At 50.1% G+C, this 19,373-nt stretch overlaps 1 pseudogene; it reads left to right on the plus strand.

Moving 5' to 3' along the window:
* Positions 1-223: 223 nt before the first annotated feature.
* Positions 224-9,379, plus strand: LOC127025938 (ribosomal protein S6 kinase alpha-3-like; annotated as a pseudogene).
* Positions 9,380-19,373: the final 9,994 nt, after the last annotated feature.

The following is a 19,373-nucleotide window of genomic DNA, read 5'->3' on the forward strand; positions in this document are numbered from 1 at the left end:
CACGGGACACAATCTTAACCGGGGGACACCCAAATCTTATTCCGAGAATCATTCTGCCCAGATGAAAGAGAGAAGGTATTAACTAAGGATGCGGAATTAGCACGACAGGTGGGAGGAGGGAGAAATCCGTGGCCGACACTAAATCCAAACGGGAACTATAATATGGCCGGAGACAGAGCCCATTGCCAAACAGCCCTAAAAAATTTAATAGAGGCAATTGGAGCATGTGGAGAACGTAGGGTGATGTTCACAGAAGACGATGTTAAATTTTACCTGGCAGAATTAGCACTTGCTTTAGACCATGTACATAGTGGTGGAATAATATACCGGGACCTAAAACCAGAAAACATCCTTCTTGATGAGGAAGGACATATCAAATTAGCAGATTTTGGCTTAAGTGAGGTGTCAATTGATCGTGGAAAAAAAGCCTTCTCTTTCTGTGCAACAGTGGAATATATGGCGCCAGAAGTCATTAAGAGCGGAGGCCTTACACGGAGCGCAGACTGGTGGTCTTTTGGTGTTGTAATGTTTGAAATGCTCACTGGTACTCTGCCTTTCCAAGGGAAAGACAGAAAAGAAACCATGACACTGATTCTCGAGGCCAAACTTGGAATGCCCCAGTTCTTGAGCCCGGAAGCAGAGAGTCTTCTGCAAATGCTCTTCAAAAGAAACCCAGCAAACAGATTAGGAGCAGGCCTAGATGGAGTTGAAGAAATTAAGAGGCATGCATTTTTTTCCAAAATAGATTGGGATAAATTGTACAGGAGAGAAGTTGATCCCCTTTTAAACCTGCAACTGGCAGACCTGAAGATACGTTTTATTTTGACCCTGAGTTTACAGCAAAAACTCCAGAAGATTTGCCTGGTCTCCCACCCAGTGCTAATGCGCATCAACTTGTTCGGGGATTTAGTTCTGTAGCTATTGCATCAAATGACGAAAGCCAGGCAGTGCAGACAGTTGGAGTGCATTCCGTTGTCCCGCAGTTGCACAGGAACAGCATTCAGTTTACTGACAGATACGAAGTGAAGGAAGATATCAGAGTTGGGTCTTACTCTGTCTATAAGAGATGTATTCATAAAGCTTTAAACACGGAATATGCTGTAAAGATTATAGACAAGAGTAGAAGAGATCCAACAGAGGAGATTGAAATCCTACTGCGCTATGGCCACCATCCAAATATTATTACCCTAAAGGATGTGCATGATGATGGAAAATACACATACATAGTAACAGAACTTACGAAAGGAGGGCAACTGCTGGATAAAATTCATAGACAATTTTTTTCTCGGAACGAGAAGCTAGTGCCGTTCTGTTCACAATAACAAGAACGGTTGAGTACCTCCATGCGCAAGGGGTTGTTCATGGAGAGCTGAAGCCTAGCAATATTCTTTATGTTGATGAATCTGGTAATCCAGAATCCATTCGACTTTGTGAATTTGGCCTTGCAAAACAACTACGAGTAGAAAACGGTCTTCTGAGGAGTCCATGTTACACAGCAAGTTTTGCTGCACCAGAGGTTTTACAGGGGCAAGGTTACGATGCTGCATGGGACATATGGAGCCTTGGTGTTCTACTTTATACCATGCTTGCTGGCTACCCTCCTTTTGTAACTGGTCCTGATGATACCCCAGAGGAGATTTTGGCCCGAATAGGTAGCGGGAAGTTGTCTCTCAGCGGTGGTTATTGGAATACCGTTTCAGATACAGCTAAGGACCTTCTTTCAAAAATGCTTCATGTTAACCCACATCAAAGACTGACTGCAGCCCAAGTCCTTAGTCACCCCTGGATAGTTTGCTGTGACCAGTTGCCTCAATACCAGCTAAACAGGCAGGATGCTCCCGTGTAGTGAAGGGTGCAAGAGCAGCAGCTTACTCTGCTTTGACTCGTAATCAGTCACCAGTTTTGGGAGCCAGTCAGCCATTCTCCTCTTGCTCAGAGCATTATTTTTCATAAGGAATGGGTTTTTTAATCCCCTAAAATATTCTTTGTTATAGTAGAGATGGACAGTTTATGTTAAGCGCTTAGCTTAAACAATCCGTTTCTATTAGCACTATATGCTTTGTGCCATCCAACATCTTGTATGTTTTTGTAAACAGTTCACAAGCAGTACATTTCCGTGCTGTTTTCTTTAATGTATACATGCCTTGTTTTGCTTAGATATTGTTAATCCTTTTGACAATTAAGTCTGATTAAACAGGTCACCTGGATTAGTCAGCATTGTTGGACAGCTCTAAAAGAAGGCTCACCGTTAAACAGCTATTGAATGTAATGCTATGAAGATGTGTTTCTCCTTGCCTGTGCCTTTTCTACATTTCTGTGGTTTGGATGCTGCATGTCATGTTATGAAAATCAGGATACTGTTTGTAGTATTGGAAATGTAAACAGTGGATCTCTCACGATACACCACTGACTTGCGATGGACATTTTGATAGAAATTGGTTAGCCATTGGACTTCCTGTGTGTATGGTTTCTTCCTTTTTTGCCCCCCTTTTTCGCTTGTCTATTGTTTGTTGTTTAATCATGGTTTTTATGGACTGAGTTCTTCAAATTACAGCCTATGATGTATACTTTTAAGCCCATGGTTGAAATAGACACTACTGAGTTTTGAGCACTGGGGAATCCATCCCAGTATTGCAGTTCTCCAAAAGAAAACTAGTGCATTTCAGGAATAAGTTGCCAGAAGCCGCAGTTTTGCAACGGTTTCTCTGGCTGCAGCATACACCCTGCTTAAAGGGGAAGGTGGGCAGGGTCAGGAGGTGCTGCTTGGCTAAGGTGTTCTGCTCTCTGATTGCACTTTCTCTTCACTGTATGCTGCTAACTGTTTTAAGAACCAAAAGTTATATTCTTAAGTAAGCTTTTTTCCTCTCTTGCCTCTGCACGTACCTGCCCTATCTCTATCTCGGTCTCAGAGACTTGCCCTCTGTTTTGGATGGAGGGGTGGAAGAGTGTTTAGTTAACCTGTGTGGCAGGTGCACCCGCCCCGATAGAAACCAAAAATTGTGGAGGTGGCTCTGAGCCTTTATAAGGGAAATATATTGGGAGTCGATATGCTGGCAGGCAAACGATGGTACCTACCTCATTTTTGTCCTACGGGACCATTAACGGGCGACGTTCCCAAACCGGACAAGCAAAAGGGCCAGTTCCCATTGAGAACATACAGGCCAACCCATCATGGTAAAACTGCCCTCTGTTGGCACTGTACCCATGACCCTGGCGAAACCCAGAGGCTTACATGCCTGGGAGGCCTTAGATAGGAAAGGGAAAGGCCATCGCATAAGTACTCGACGGATAATTCCTAATTTCTGAGACCCGGTCCCCAGGCCCGAGGTGCAATTTGTGTCCTCTTGCAGGACTATGGAAAAGCAAACTATTCGGACACTCCCACTGATGGCAGTAACAACAGCGGGCAGGGACAACAAGAACCTGGACAGCAAGGTGGTGGCTCAACTGATAGTGGGATTTGCACGTAGGGTGAACTTAACTTCAATAACAGCCTGTCTGCCCAGTCCTAAGTCAGTAGAGGAGCCCCTACCAATCTTTGTGCAAACCACTAATATATCACTAACCCTTGAACTCCCATGGCAACAGTGCAATAATTCCAGCCGGGTCTGGGAACGGATGGAAAGGATGGAGGTCACACTCATACCATCTATAGCTGGTCACCTGGCGCAATAAATGCCAATTCAATATGGAAGGCAAAGTGTAATTACCTCTTCCTACCCCTAATAACACCACGGGGTGGAGTTTTAATGGTACAATGCCATGCTTTAATGTTCCCTGGGGAATTACTGAACATCATGACCAATGGAAAACAGATGATCATTCCCTGCAATATACTGAACTGTTAAACACCACCTGGTGTATTAAACACCCCGAGGGTAATGGTAGCAATTGCCCCAACGCTTGTCAAGAACCAGGGTTCAAGGGAGCCTGGGAAAAACATCCCCTCAATTGCACATGGGGACCTGACTGGATTGCGCAAAGGAATGGGGCACCACCAGTAAAAAAAAAAAAACACAACACTTTGGGACTGCCAAACAGAAATGCAATGTAAAAACATAGATAAAAGGCCATTATTGTGATGATACATGCCCGCCCCATTCAGGAAGCTTTGGTACAGGGCTGTCTGTGTAGTAATACCAGCTATGTGTGGCCCACTGCCCTAAAATGTAACGCTTACAGGAACTGTCCTCTTCATGCCCCCACACAAGGCATATGCCAAACATCTGATGTGCCCGCGCCTCCCAATCTAGAGTCGGCATACTCCAGTGGCTGTCTGTATTCCCGGCTACACCCAGCTGTTCCCGGGATGGCCTGCACAGTAGCCCTGCCTTCCCTTTGTCCCATTACCGAGAAGGGCCTATAGCCCCTAAGTGGTGGGATCGCAGCCCCCGGGAGATACAACCGCTAAAGAAGGGAACGTGGCAAAGAGCAAAAACGCGACTGGGATAGTGGCTGGAGGCCATGTTCGGAATGGGGACTGCCTCCCTCAAAAACCCACAAGCCATTTATGACCTATTGATGCAAGTATCTATTTGAGCCAATTCTACATCTGACAGCTTAGAACTCTTGAATGAACAATTACAACACACCAGCAAAATGACCGCCCAGCACCGAGCGGGAGTAGACCTGATGCTGCTAAAGGAACACCTTTAGTATGGAGTGCTAAATTGATGAGTAGATGACTGCTGCGTTTATATCCCAAATGTATCCATACCCCTCCGAACCCAAATCGACAAAATGAAGAAAGCAGCAAAGGACTCAGAGGCAATTGCTGCCGCATTAAACATCAGCTGGTTGGGAAAGATTTCCAGTGCATTCGGATTTTCCCTGTCGGATGGTTAACCAGTCTTTTACAATCCTTGATAGTGGTTATAATCATAATAATTGCCATTTGTATTGTATTAAGTTGTGTTAAACATATGATAACGAGGTTCATATCCGTTGTTACGTATGCTCCTTTAGAACTAAGCCAAATAGCAGATGTTCCGTTAGAATTGTAAAATAGCCAAAGAAATGATGATTCATGATGAGCATCAATTCTCACCGAAACTGCGCTCCCTTTTAACTTTGGAGGCAAGAGGTGACTGTACCACCACTCCAAAGAAACCAGTCGGATCGTGACTGTGGTCACGGGGTGGAGTGTGGCAGGTGCACCCACCCCGATAAAGAGCAAAACTTCTCAACTGCTGAAAGGAAAGACTTAAAACTGGAAGCCACGGTTTGGGGGTCGAGCTGGCCAGCTGCGTGGTGACTGGAGTCACGTAGACAGAGTGCCCCAAGTCACGTACCCCAACCACCCGAGCCTGCCAGAAACACCTCAACCAATGAAATGCCTCGGCTAGGAGAAGTTTCCAGACCGCTGACCATATATGACCACAAGCCCCGATCCGACTTCGGGTATAAATGGAGCCCGCCGGAAGAGCCCTTTGAGCCTGTCTTCCTTGGAGCAGCGGGTCTGCAGTCAGAGACTCTCCCCTTCCATCGGGATGCCATCTAAGGAAACTCCCCGGGGTTGAGTGCCTCGCCTTACCGGTGAGTGAGTGCGCATTTTGAGTCATCATTTTAAGCTTACATTTGGTTATAGTTTGTGTAGTGATAGTTCCCAGCTGACACCCTGAACCTGTAACTAAGTTGTGTTTATCGCAGTGTTTACGACCTGATATTCCTGTCCAATCTGGCTGTTGTGTCTCAATACAACATAACATTCCTGTTCACTTGGACGTTCTATGTTGATATCATTAAAGAAGATTGACTTTTGAAATATATTGCTGTCTAGTCTTCCTGCGACAACCTCTCATGAAGTTCTTTCCCCTCCGTTCCTCTTGAAGCCCCTATTGCCTTGACCATTTCAATGGCTTCATTCTTCTTGTCATCTGGACTATTGTTTTGCTTTCCATACATATCCACTTCACTCACGCAGAGTTTCTTTTCCATCTTTCTATCAACCAAAAGCCACTTTCTTCTTTTAGTGTTTTTACTGTAGATTTTCTTTATTTAACTACTTTTTTTCTGAGGAACAGCCAGTGTCTAGGCAACTTTTGACTTAAGAGCCAACTTTTGTCCGCGCTCTGAAAGGTGTTGTAGGCTAGACCTAATGTCTAGCCGGGTAATACAACAGCACATTCACAGTCACTGCTTCCTAGTCATTCCTTCTCTTTCAGACCGGAGCAGCTTAGTCAGAAAGACAATACTTTTGAATTGAAAAGGGGACATGGTCAGGGGCTGTAGAGTAAATGCTTTACTGCTGGTGCAAGGCACAGCTACCCATCTTTCTACTCAGCGTAAATACACTCAAATATAGTTGTTGTTGTTGACAAGAAAAGCTAACTCCACAAAGCCCCTTTGCTTATGATCTTCTGGGTTTTCTGTAACGACCTAGAAAGGAGGGAGGATGCCCAAAAAAGGGACCTACCCCACTCTATGTTTACTATGTCTGCTTCATAATGCCAGTACTTTGGAAAAAACTAACATCATAATCTTTTATGTATTAGATGCTTCAGGGTGAACCAACTAAATAAGCTGCAAGGATTGCTGCAGGATTTGTGACCCAAAATCCTTGGGGTAGTTGCCAGGTCTGAAGGATGAATTCTTCCCTGATGTTAGGACAGGTCTATTTGCTTCTGTGTGACCCGCAGTCAAAAGGCAAAGCAAAGCTGAGAAGGGACAGGCTCTGTTCAAGGGCAGGATGAAGACAGGAAGCCTATATGGAGAAAAGGAGGGTAAGAGGGAACACGGTCCTCCATTTTTTGTTGTGGCTATATTCTGAAATGAGGATGTCTAAAGGTTTACTGCCCACCAGAAACAGCATGAGTAGCTCCAGCAAATTTCAGTTCTGCTTTCTTGCAATTCCCCGTCGCTAGCGGGCTAGCAGTCGTGCTGGAGGAGTAATCGCAGGAGACCAGCTCCTCAGGAACAGACAATCCCAGCTCCACTTCTCCTCACCACAAGTTAAGGAAATAGGTTAGACTATTTATTTAAATCATAAGCTTTGCTTGGGTAATGACTGTCCCATCCTGAGCATGCACAGCACTTATCAGCCAGCTGCTAATTGCTAGTTTTGATTTGGGTCCAATAGAGATGGTTTGGGGAAAAAAAATTAAATACTGAGGAGAGACTCACATTAAATTAGTGAGGTCAGCCTCTGAGAAGGGGCTGTAGCTCTCTCTGCAGGGGTAATCTTGCCTCCCTGAGCCCTCCCCCCTCTCTCTTCTCCCTTTAACAGTTCTATTTTGTGGAGCTACAAGACTTTTTTCTCCTGCTGAGTGCTGGGTTAACAAATGCAGGAGGCATCTATTAACAGTATTCTTTGGAGACCACCTACAGCAGTGGGATGAACAATGCAACTCGAACCATTACTAATGTGTAGGCCCAGAAATGCGGTGTATGAATATTTTTTAAATGTAAAGCCATTAGTCACACTTAATGGTTTATTTGAACTAAAACCGTATTATTATCCCTTCACTATTTTACCTGGTTTATTTTAGACCACTTATCTCAGGGGTTGCCATAGCCACCTGCTGAGTGCCTTGGACTGGAGTGTTTGCAGTAATCAAAGAGTTCTTATAAAGAGAAGTATGCTCTGACTAAAGAGGAACCTGGGCAAAATTGCTGTGGCTGGAGCAGAGACTGCGCCTCCCGCTTTACCTGAGAACAACATGGCCACTAGGAAGCTGAGTGCTGGAAACTACAGCTCCCAGCATGCCCTGGGAACCAACATGGCCGCCCCTCAGCCCCATACCCCAGGACTACAGCCCTGGCATGCACTGGGCGCTCCTTCTTCCTGTCTGACCCTGCAGGGACACCGTCCCCCCGGCTGGACCCACTCCTCCACAGGCCCCATGGCAGGAGGAGAGCAGAGGGACAGAGAAGAAGGACAGGGAGCAGGACAGAGGCACAGAGGGGAAAAGGCTGAGAGAGAGAAAGGGAGAGGCAGGGGACAGAGAGCGGGACAGAGAGCAAGAGAAGGACGGGAAACAATCCGGAGGCTGAGAACACAGAGAGGGATGCGGGTCAGGAGAGGGAGGCAGCAAGGACAGAACAGCGATGGCTTCCAGGCTCGAGCTGGAGGAAGAGCGGAAAGGGCCGGGGAGCAGGCGAGAGGCCCAGAGAGAAAGAGAGAAGGCGCAGCCAGCTGAGCAGGGGCTACAGGACAGGCTGCAGGACAGGGAGAAAGAAGACGACCAGGAAGCAGGACACAGCGATAGGAAAAAAGAGAAGGAAAGGGAGCGGGAGAGAGAAAGGTGAGAAAGAAAAAAATAGCCCTGGGCTATAGAAGAGAGAGGGGGGAATTAGAAAATAGAGACAGGGAGGTGGGCAGAGAAAGAAGACGACCAAAAATGGTGATGGGCTAAAGACAGAGAGGGAGGAATTAAGAAATAGGCACAGTGAGCAAAGAGAGAGAGAGGGGGAGAAAGACCAAAACCAGCAACTATGGGCGACTGCCCCATTTCTTGAGCACTCCCAGGAGGTGCATTACCAGAGCTCAAGGAATGTGCTGCGTGCAAAAGCCCTGCCCTGTGCCCAATCCTGCGCCCTAATATTGGTGATGATCATTGCACGCAGAGTGTTCAGGACTGAGGAAAAAAAGCCCGGCTAGGGGGAAGAAACCTTCCCAGCTGTTTGTTTGTTTGCTTGTTTGTTGGTTTTGCTTGTTGGTTTTGCTTAACACTCCCCCCGGCCCCATCTAAACTCCAAATGCAACCTGCAAGGAAAAAGGAAGCAGGAGTAGCAGGTTGGACACATTTAAAGCTCGACTCCATTCAACAGCCGCACAAACCACTGCTCACTCCCACTGCACACAATCCACTGCCTGCCCGCAGGTACAGGCAGCTGCCCTGTTTCTTGAGCGCTCCCCAGGAACGGCACCTCCAGGCATCTCAGAAAAACATGCTGCCTGCCAAAACTTGAGAACAGCTTAATTCTGGGCAATTTCCCTTGTTTTTAGGCCTGTTGAGTCCCAGGACGGCTCCATGTCCAGCAGCTGTGAAGAGATGGCTCAGGACCATGTGAGGGCTGGTGGCGCTGCTTTCTGGATCCCGTGGCAGCGATGGGCAAAGGGACAGGTGATCAGGTCCCGGGGCTGGGGCTGCGTGCGGGGACTCAGGGTCAGCCCTGCCTGGTTTTTCCTAGCGAATCCCCAGCTGGTGCCGGCCCCGTGCTGCAGCCCTTCGGCTGAGGCTCAAGGAGCTGGGCATTTCTGCAGGCACTGCACCCTGCTGGGCCCCACCGCTGGCTGCCAGCTGCCCTGGGCTTCCCCCATTGTCTCCAGCTCTACTTTCTGCCAGTGCCGGGGGCACCGCAGAATGTCTTGCCCATTCCTGCAGCCATCCTGACCGACGTCTGCAGCTCGTACGTGGTGTCCCCGTCACACAGCTGATTTGGGGGTGGCAGGTCTCTTGTGCAGCTCTCTGGGAGTGGGGGAAAGAAAAGCAAATTGCTCCTTTTTGAGCTTTGTCCCCAGGGAGAGCCAGTGGAGACATGCTGTGCACTGGAGAGCATCCTGCAGTGAGGTGACAGACGTTTGCAGAGCAGTACTGAGGCTGAGAGCCGTCTGACAGCAAAGGTGCGTGGTGGCCACAGAGCATCCCAGGTGAGCTGATTGTCTTGGAGGCCAGCAAAGCAGCCTTCCTCCGCCCCTGGTTTTTGGTGAGAAATGGAGTAGCGCAGCAGCATCCAGGCCTGACGAGAGTTTCCCCGTGACCCCAGGAGAGATCCTGCTCCCAGGAAGCACCTCCCCATCGAGCAAAGGCCATATGCAGCCGCCTGGCTCTGGGTACAGCTGCCCTAAGGGGTGTCTCAGGGAGAATGGGCTCATATGCTTGGTGGCTCTGACACAGAAATGAGGAGCTGAAGCCCCGTGGTGATGGGTGAGCCAGTACAAAGTCTCCAAGTGCCCCAGCCTTTCTCCCCGGGAGTGTTTAAGGCAGGCACTTTTTCCGGGGATGACAGGTGATGTGAAGAGGGATGCTGTCCCATTCCCATTTCAAAGTTGGGACTTCTAAGAGGCGGGGCCACCTGAAGGCCCAGCCGGAGATCTCCAGGGAGTTTGGGTTCATTTTTTGGATATCTTCGGGCTACAGTGTGCTAGGGTTCTGGGATGCTAGGGTGACAGTGTGCAAGGGTTACAGAGTGGTAGGGTTCTGGGATGCCAGAGTTTAAGCGAGTCAGGATTAAAGCGTGCTATTGTTCTGGAGAGGATCTGGGTTTGTTGGGCCTGGGTTCCTGGGGTTATGTTATTTTTGGCTTCTCTTGTGTTCTGGGTGGATTGCTTTTTTGTAGAGTCCTTTTTTAGCTTGTTTCCTGTTTAGGGTTTGGATAGGGGCCTTTGATTTGTGTATGCTGTGGCTTCGGGTTGGCTTTTTTTACAGTTCTGGTGGTTTATGTTGTGTTTTCTGTCTTGTAACTACCATTTGTGGTCTGGTGTGTGTGACCGGCTGGCCAGTGTCACTTCTGCTGTGGTCCAACTCATTTCCAGTAAGTCGGTAGGTGGGTGGTAGGTGGGTAGGTAGGTAGGTAGGTCTGGAGGACTTGCGGTCCATAGCGGATGACTGCTGGAGGAGTAATGGGCATTCTGGGGTGTGGGAGGACTTCTGGCCCATAGGTAATGACTGTCGGAGGAGTAAGTGTGCTTCGTAATTTGTGTGGACTGCCAAATTCACGGTCATTTGTCCTGCTTTGAGGAAGAGCCGTGGGAAGACAGCAGCCACCCGGAAGGACAAGGGTTTCCCCGAGGGTACGTGGCTTTTTGGTTTTTGCTTTGAGTAAGCAACCTGCAAGGAGGCTGCTATCGTTAAGTTTAATGATGTTTGTAAAGTCGTGGACTGAGTATCACGTGACTTGAAACATCGCTGAAAACATGGTGCAGGATTGTCTGCGTGTTCTGGGTGCTTTGGTTTTGAACATCTGCTCGTGGGGTAACTTCATACTGTCCTTAGCTCCTATCTCAAGGCACGACATGTGCTTAAGGCGAGGTTCCTCATCCGCGAGAGTGGATGTGAAGCCGTATTTCAAACAGACTTCCTGATCATTTTTAATTTTTGGGGCCAGGCTCTTCTCAGATCTGATTCGTTCATGCTTGGTTTTGCATCTTCACGTGGCTGGCGAAGAGCTCGTAGGAGGAGCAGGAGAAGGGTCAGCGCTGCCGTGTCCACGGCGGTCACTTGTGCTGGCGTTATCAAGGTTATCTTCGATGTGCCGTTTCTTTGCAGGAATCTCTTTTTAAGCCACTTGTCCATTTTGTGAGGGGTAGTGGACTCCCAAAGGGAGACCCTTTGTTCCTCATTAGTGCCTCAGGGGTTTCCCTGCCGTTTTTGTTTGCTTGCTTGCTTTCTTTGCTGTGCTGACTTTAAAGAACTTCTTTTAGCTCTTTGGGTTTCTGTCCTTAAAGGAAGCGTCTAGGATTTCTACCCAGGAGTGAAGTGTCCAGAAAGGAGTGTCCTGGTACACTGCTGTCAGCCTTCAGTCTAGTGAAATGGTGTCATGGCATGTTGAAGAGTCATGTAACTCAAATGCATTTGAAATATACAGGCTTTGCCCTTGCTCCAATCATGACTGATTGCTGATAGAAATGGGAAGCAGGTCCATGCCCTGTAGCTCCCCAGGACTCTTCTCAGGCATCTGCCAACGTGTTTTGTCCTGCTGTGGAGGGAGCTGAAGGCCTGGGCAGCAGCCCCAGACTCCACCAGGGTAGATCCCCAAGAGTTGGTGCATGTTGGAGGCAGGTCCATGCCCGTAGCTCTCTGGAACTGCTCCCAGGAATATCCAGGAGTCTTTTGGTTTCCTTTGGAGATGAGTGAATTCCCAGGTAGCAGCCCCAGAATCTTCTAAGGTAGCTACGCAAAGAGCATTGTGTATGTTGGGGGCAGGTGCATTCCTGTTTTTGCGTCAGGACTTTTCCCAGACATCTGCCAGAGTGTTTTGAGTTTCCTGACAGGCAGCTAAAGTCCCAGGTAGCAGCAGCACAATTTTCCTATTCTGTTAGCTGAAGAGTTTTCTTTGTGTTGGAGGCAGGTCTATGCCCGGTAGCTCCTCAGGACTCCTCCGAGGAACGTCCAGAGTGTTTTGGCCTCCCCTGGAGACAGCTGAATTGCGCAGGTAGCCATCCCAGACTTTTGCAAGGTAGCTACCCAAGGTGTTTTGTGTGTGTTGGAGTCAGGTCCGTGCCCTGTATCTGTCTGGGACTCCTCCGAGGCATCTGCGGGAGCATTTGGGCTTTCTCTGGAGACAGGTGAATTCCAAAGGATCAGCCACAGACTCCTCCAAGGTAGCTAGTCAGGTTTTGTCCATGTTGTAGGCAAGTCCATTGTGTTAGCTCTCCAGGAATTTTCCCATTCATCTCCAGAAGTGTGTTGGTATTGTCAGGTGCTTGTGTTGTCCTATTTCCCTGCAGATGTGATAGGGAAGAAGGAGGAACCTGGCTTGTGCAGGTGCTTGTGAGGTCCTAGGTGCATGAGTGATAGGGCAGGAGCTGGCCCTGAGCTTGAGCAGCTGCTTTTGATGTCCCATGATGCCAAGTAGCTGCTAGTTAGAAGCAGGCCCCTGCCCTGTGCAGCTGCTTACGTTCTCAGTGAGTAGTTGATAGGGCAAGAGTATGTAACTGGGTTGTGCAGGTGCTTGTGGTGTCACAGGTGGTTGAGTAGGTGTTAGGGCAGGAGCAGTCCCTGGTTTGAGCTGCAGCATATGTTGTGAGTGGTGGAGCAGGAGGTGATAGGGCAGGAGTGCGCAGGTGGCTTGTGCAGGTGCTTGTGAGGTCAGTGTTGGCTGTGTAGCAGTTAGGGCAGGAAGCTGGAGGTGGCTTGTGGAGGTGTTTGTGATGTCCCTGGTGGGTGAGTAGGTGATAGGGCAGGAGCAGGGCCCTGGCTTGTGCAGGTGCCTGCGATGTCAGTGCTGAGTGCTGAGGTGGTTGGGCAGAAGCAGGCCAGGCTTGCGAAGGTGCTTTTGAGGTGAGTGTTTTGTGAGGATGTGAGTGGGACTGAAAGGAGAGGTGGCTTGTGGAGGTGCTTGTGTTGTGGTATTTCCGTGCAGATGTGCTAGGGCAGGAGGAGGCCCGTGGCTTGTGCAGGTGCTTGTGAGGTCGCAGGTGGATGAGTAAGTGATAGGGTAGAAGGAAGCACTTGGATTGTTCATGTGCTTGTGATGGAAGTGATGGCTGATGGCTCGCTCACTCCCCTGGTGGGATGGGGGAGAGAATCGGAAGGGTAGAAGTGAGAAAACTCATGGGTTGAGATAAAGACAGTTTAACAGGTAAAGCAAAAGCCATGCACCCAAGTAAAGAAAAATAAGGGATTCATTCACTAGTTCCTCTTTTTCCTCTCCCAACTTCTTGTGCACCCCCAGCCTTCTCGCTGGTGGGGTGTGTGAGAAGCAGAAGAGGCCTTGACTCTGTGTAAGCACTGCTCAGCAGTAACTAAAACATCCCTGTGTTATCAACACTGTTCCCAGCACAAATCCAAACCATAGCCCCGTACTAGCTACTATGAAGAAAACGAACTCTATCCCAGCCAAAAGCAGCACAGCACCCACACGTGGGTGTATCCCAGTGTGCGGCTCCCCATTTGGGAGGAGTGGGGGAGAACTGGACAGTGTCCAGGGGAAGTCTGCCAAGGTGGGAGTTGGGCCTCAAGCACATGACCTGTGTAGAGGGACGAGGGACCTGGGCTTCTTTGGCCCGGTGGCATGGAGGCAGTATAGGAGTAGTCTGAGAGTGATTGAAGGATGGCTTAAGAGGTGATGGAGCTTTTTCGTAGTGGAAAAGAGCATGAGAAAGAAAGAATGCCACTAAGTGCAGCTTGGGAGGTTGAGACTGGATATGAGGAGAACGAAATGTCACTCCAAGGGCAGTGCTGTGGTCTAATCGGCCACCCTGAGGAAATCTGGAATAGTCCATGGCTTTGTGTTTGAAGGAACGTCCAGGGAGGACGGAGAGATGTCAGTAAGGGTAGTGAGATGCTCAGATGAGAGCAAGGTGGAGGAAGCAAGGTGGATGTCTACAGCCTGCAGGGAAAGAGGCCCAGGTGTGGGACACCATAGGACAGCCAGTGGTTATGCTGATCGAGGGCTCAGGCAAGGCTAAAAGCCGCCAAGAGAGCCGAGGTCTTTCTCCCCTTGGCTGTGGCTGTTATCTCAACCACCAGGCCTACGAGGAGACGCTTTAACCTTATGGCACCAGGACCTCATTCCCACTCGCCCCACCCAGGAGAGACCCATAAGCATTGTACCTGTCCTGGTTTTGGCTCGGATAGAGTTAATTTTCTTCCTAGTAGCTGGTATAGTGCAGTGTTTTGGATTTAGTAGGAAAATAATGTTGATAACACACTGCTGTTTTAGTTGTTGCTAAGTAGTGTTTATCTAAGTCAAGGATTTTTCAGCTTCTCATGCCCAGCCAGCAAGAAGGCTGGAGAGGCACAAGGAGTTGGGAGGGGACAAAGCCAGGGCAGCTGACCCAAACTGTCCAAAGGGCTATTCCATACCATATGACATCATGCCCAGTATATAAAGTGGGGGAGTTGGCTGGGAGGGGCAGATCGCGACTCAGGAACTAACTGGGCATCGGTCGGTGAGTGCTGAGCAATTGCATTGCCTCACTTGTTTTGTATAGTCTGATTCTTTTAGTATTATTATTATTATTATTATTATCATTATTTTTCATTCCTTTCTCTCCTATTAAACTGTCTTTATATTAACCCATGAGGGTTTTTTTTTTCCTATTCTCTCCCCCATCCCACTGGGTGTGGGGAGTGAGCGAGCGGCTGCGTAGTGCTTAGTTGCCGGCTGGTGTTACACCACAACAGTACCATAGTCCTGCAATTGGCATTGCACATCCCTGCATTGCAGTGCCCCAGGAAGAGCCCTGAGCAACATGTGAGGGACAGGATCTCCGTTCCCAGGGGCTGGGGGTCAGGGCTTGGCCCTTTGCCTTCATGGAACACAGCCAGCTTTACTCAGAATCTGTTCCTTTACATTGCCTTTGTCTACTTGTCATCACTTTCTCCTGTTTTCTGCTCTAAGCAGCCCCTGGGGAGGCTTTGTCCGTAATGTCCCTCAGCGGGACCCATTAAGGCTCCAAGAAACTTTGGAGTTGGCATCTGACTTTGACTCTTGAGAGGTTTCTTCAACTTCCTCTCAGTGTCTGAGGTTCATGGACTCGGCACCAAATACACCATGGGGCTCGTTAAAACACAAGAAGCCATGTCTCTTCCCATGATTTTCTGCAAGTGTTCAAGACCTGGGCAGCTAATGGAGAGGTTTCAGGAGTGCGGTTAAGAGATAATCGTATGAACAGCTAGTAAAAAAGAATTTCTCCTTTGAAGTCTTTCTTTTTTTACTTTTTTCCACTCACAGCAAAAGTGTTCACAACATTTTCCAGTTGATATTGATGCAGAAGATTTCCTAATGAAATAGGAAAAGCAGGCTCCTTGAGGTCAGGCACTGCATGGACAACATTCCTCCTCACCTCCCCAGCCCCACCCTTTCTCTCATGGGCCGCCTGGGACTCGCATCACTTCTCCTGACATCAGACTTCTCCACCCAAGTCTGCAGCTGGAGGTTACAGCCTCTTTTGCACCAACTCCCACCTGCTTTCCTTAGAGACCTGGCTGCACACAGGCACAGCAGGCTTTCTCTTCATTGCCACCAAACAGAAGGAAAGCATGGTAAAATTTAACAACCAACCAACCACACTCCTCAACTCTGTGCTCCATTCAAGCTGCCTCCAGTGAGGTTCACCACCCACACGGGTAACCTCACTGGAAATGTTTTAGACAGAGTGATAGGAAAGGATAGATATAAACAGAATGTAGGAGTTGGCTGAAGAGTCAATTAGACTGCTGAGAGACAAGGGCAGGCTTGTAACTCCCTGAAGCTCAAAGCAGCACCTGGGTGGTTGAGAGGGATCTGGCTGAGCAAGGAGTAAGGGGAGGGTGGAACAGGAGAGCAATGGAAAGGGCACAGGTCCAGATAGTCTGCTGAGAAGATGCCTTAGAGCCTGGTCGTTTCATCAGGACAAGTGGAAAGATTTGGGAGATTAAATACAGGTATAATGGCCAGAGTCTCAGCAATGCAAGTACAAGGGAAGGTGCATATTTCTTCTCCTGCGATGAATATACTTCCTGGAAATTCCCATTTTGGCATGGTAGGAAAACTTTGTCATTTGAGTAAAAGTATTCAGTTATCTCAGCTGGTGAAAAGGTGCTCATGTGCTTTTTAAAAGTTGCAAGCAGTTCTTCCTCTTTCCAGGCAGAGCTCAGCTGTCTGACCATGGACATGAAGTGCCACTTGCAGAGGCCCCAGTGTAGGCGAGGTGTTTGCCTGGGACTGGCCGCTGTCAGACAGGGCAGGAGGTCTCCTGCAGAAGACCAGAGCCCCTCGGAGGCTGCTGATAGAGGCCGGGCAGAGGGTCCCAGGGCACCTGAACTGGCACCAGGCGCCTGTGTCCCTGTGACTGGAGGCATCTGTGTCCCTGTAGCTGCATCCCAGATCCGTTTGGGAAATGGCTTTTCCTTCTAAAAAAAGAAAAGGTCACAAAATCCCCCAAAGACTGGTATATTAAATCAGAATGAACCAAAACAAGGAGGACAAGAACACAAAGAATTTCAAAAGATGAAAATTATACTAAACTATTTCTGCCCTTTAGATCTTTTTCTTTACTTCTTCATTGTTTTGGTTTTTTGTCAAAATTGTCTGACCATTTCTATCATAATCAGGCCTGCAGCATTAAAAGAGAGAGGTCTGTAGTCCAACCGTCTGTTCAAAGCAGGGTCAGGTATACATTCAGACCTGGTTGTTCAGGGCTTAATCGAGTTGGGTCTTGAAAACCTGCAAGGACGGAGGACTGTACCTTCTCCCAGGGTGACCAGTGCTTGTTCCAATGCATGGCTGGCCTTCTGGTGAAAAAGGTGAGGGCTCCCTTGCTGTGAGGTGCCCCTCAGCCATGCCTTCTCCAGGCTGAACAAGCCCAGGTTCATCAGCCTTTCCTCACAGGGAAAGTGATCCAGCCCCCTGAGCATCTTCAGGGCCCTTCACTAAACCCGCTCCAGCTTGCCAACACCTTTCCAGCACTGGGGTTGCGGAAACTGGACCCAGTGTTCTGGATGTGGTCTAACAAGTTCCAGGTAGAGGGGGAGAGTCCCTTCCCTCCATCTCCTGGCCGTGCTCCTGGTCGTAGAGCCCAGGGCCCTGCTGGCCTCCCTTGCTGCCAGGGCACGCGGCGGCCTCCTGTCCAGCTCCCTGCCCACCAAGACCTTTCCCACAGAGCTGCTCCCCAGCCAGGCAGCCCCCAGCCTGTGCCATTGCCAGGGGGAGTCCCCTGCAGGGGCAGACACTGGCACTTGTCCTTGTGGGACTTCCTGAGGTTCCTGTCAATACGTGCTCTCCTCCTCCTTGAGCCCTTTCACTGAGCAGAGGCCTGGGAGACCTTTTTAGCAAAGACTAAGGCAAAGGCGGCATTGAGTGCCTCAGCCCCGTCTGTGTCTGCTGTTATGAACCCCTTCTCATCATTCAGCAGCCTGTGCCTTGTCCAGCCTTTTACTGCAAACACAGTGGCTGAAGCTCTTCATTTGGCTCTTGATGTCGCCTGCAGCCCCCATCAGCTCCAGGTGAGCTTTGCCTTTCCGAAACACAGACCTGCATGCTCAGGTCATCTTTCTAAATTCCTCCTTCATAGCCTGTCCTTGCTTCCACCTCCTGATCGTTGTGTTAGGGCTCCAACCTGTGACCCGTTCCTGCGCCAGCACAGCCCCACTGCCCAACACATGCTCCCACGGCCCCCCTCATCGGACACTGCACAGGACAGGGTGTGTTTGGGGTGGGGAAACGTCCCCCACCAGAGTCCCCATAGCAGACCTCAGTGTCCATCCCCACCAGCCCTCCTTCTTTTGCAGCCCCCCAGTGCCTGGCCCCAGCCAAGCCCCAACCGTGTCCCACACAAGGGTTCACAGACAGCCCTGCTCTGGGGTCTGCCAAGGTCTGGGTAAGAAGAGAGGCTGGGCAGGGCTGGCTCTTCCCCGACACAGGCACTGAGACCAGCAGGAGGAAGGAGATGGCCACAGAGCAAAACCATCCATAAACTGGGATGAGGGGCCAGTGCTGGAAATATGCGATGGGAGAGGCTGGGGGGTGACGAATGCCCTGGGGCACCTTGTCGGTGTGTCCATGCCACCAAGGGCACAGACCGGCCTCCTCTCTCCTGCAGCTGCATGTCTCGGCTCCCTTCCAGGAGTCTGGGCTCTGCACCACACACCCACTGGAGCGTGTCCTCACCCTGCATGGGCAAACATCGAAGCTAACATTGGTGTTGTCCTCTCCTGGGCGCTTCCAGCCCCACCTAGCCTCTCCCCAGCTCTTCCCACCTCCCCTGCCTGCTCCCCAGCCCAGCCCCGCAGAGCAGCCCAGTGGGGCTGGCCCCATGGCAGTGCCCACTGCACGGTGCTGCAGAGCTCTGGGCATTAACCCCCCCAGCCCCTCTGAAGGGCACAGCAGCTGCTGGGGGGCAGGAGGGGTGTCAGGCTCCCCATCAGCCCCAGGGATGGAGGTTCACCATGGCATGAGGAAATGGAGGTCAGTGAAAGTGGAGGACTCCTGGTCTCGGGTCCAGGAGATGCCCACCACACACTGACTGTGCCCCCTCAGTGTCAGCCCCTCTCCCCAGGCCAGCACAGGAGTCCTGGGCAGGTGACAGAGCAGCCGGCCCTGAGCTGGGGCCTGCAGAAAGAGGTTTCTCTTTTTCATTCATTCCTCCCTGCAGGCACACAAATGCTCCCTTGCTCTTCTCCAGGGTCCTCCCTGCTCCCCAGAGAGCCTTTCCCAGGTGAGCGTGTCCGTGCTGGCCTGGCCGGCCGTTCCTGGCTCCCTCCCCATGCTCCCTGCAGGGCCCCAAGCTTGCGGTGCTGCTCTGCAGAGCAAGGGGACTATGGTGCCCTGAGGTCACGGGGTGACCCTCCACTGGCCGTGCTGCTGGGGGAGGGAAGCAGACCCAGGCAGACGGGGTTCACTGCTGAGGCCCTTTCCATCTTCCCTTGATGGCTCCAGGGCCAAGGAAGGGGCTAGGCAGGACCATGGGTGTCTCCACTGGCAAAAAGGCAAGGGAGGTCTGCACTAGATCCAGCCCGTGGGATTTCCAAGAGGGTGTCCTGACCCACTCTCCAGTCTTGTGTCCCTTTGCCTTCTGGCTCCTCACAGCCTCTCCTGGCATTGCAGGGCCCTCATTAGCCCATGGTGTCCTCAGGTTCACCTTTTCCTCCAGAAGACTCCACCTTGGACGGTCACTCCTTTTATGAGGTGCCACTCACTAACCACCCACACTCACATACTGTCCCTGGAGATCCCCTGAGCAACCCTGGCAGCTCCCAATTCCTCTCCAGGACGGCATCTTCCAT

This window comes from Gymnogyps californianus, chromosome 26, assembly GCF_018139145.2.
Source record: "Gymnogyps californianus isolate 813 chromosome 26, ASM1813914v2, whole genome shotgun sequence".
Classification (NCBI taxonomy): domain Eukaryota; kingdom Metazoa; phylum Chordata; class Aves; order Accipitriformes; family Cathartidae; genus Gymnogyps; species Gymnogyps californianus.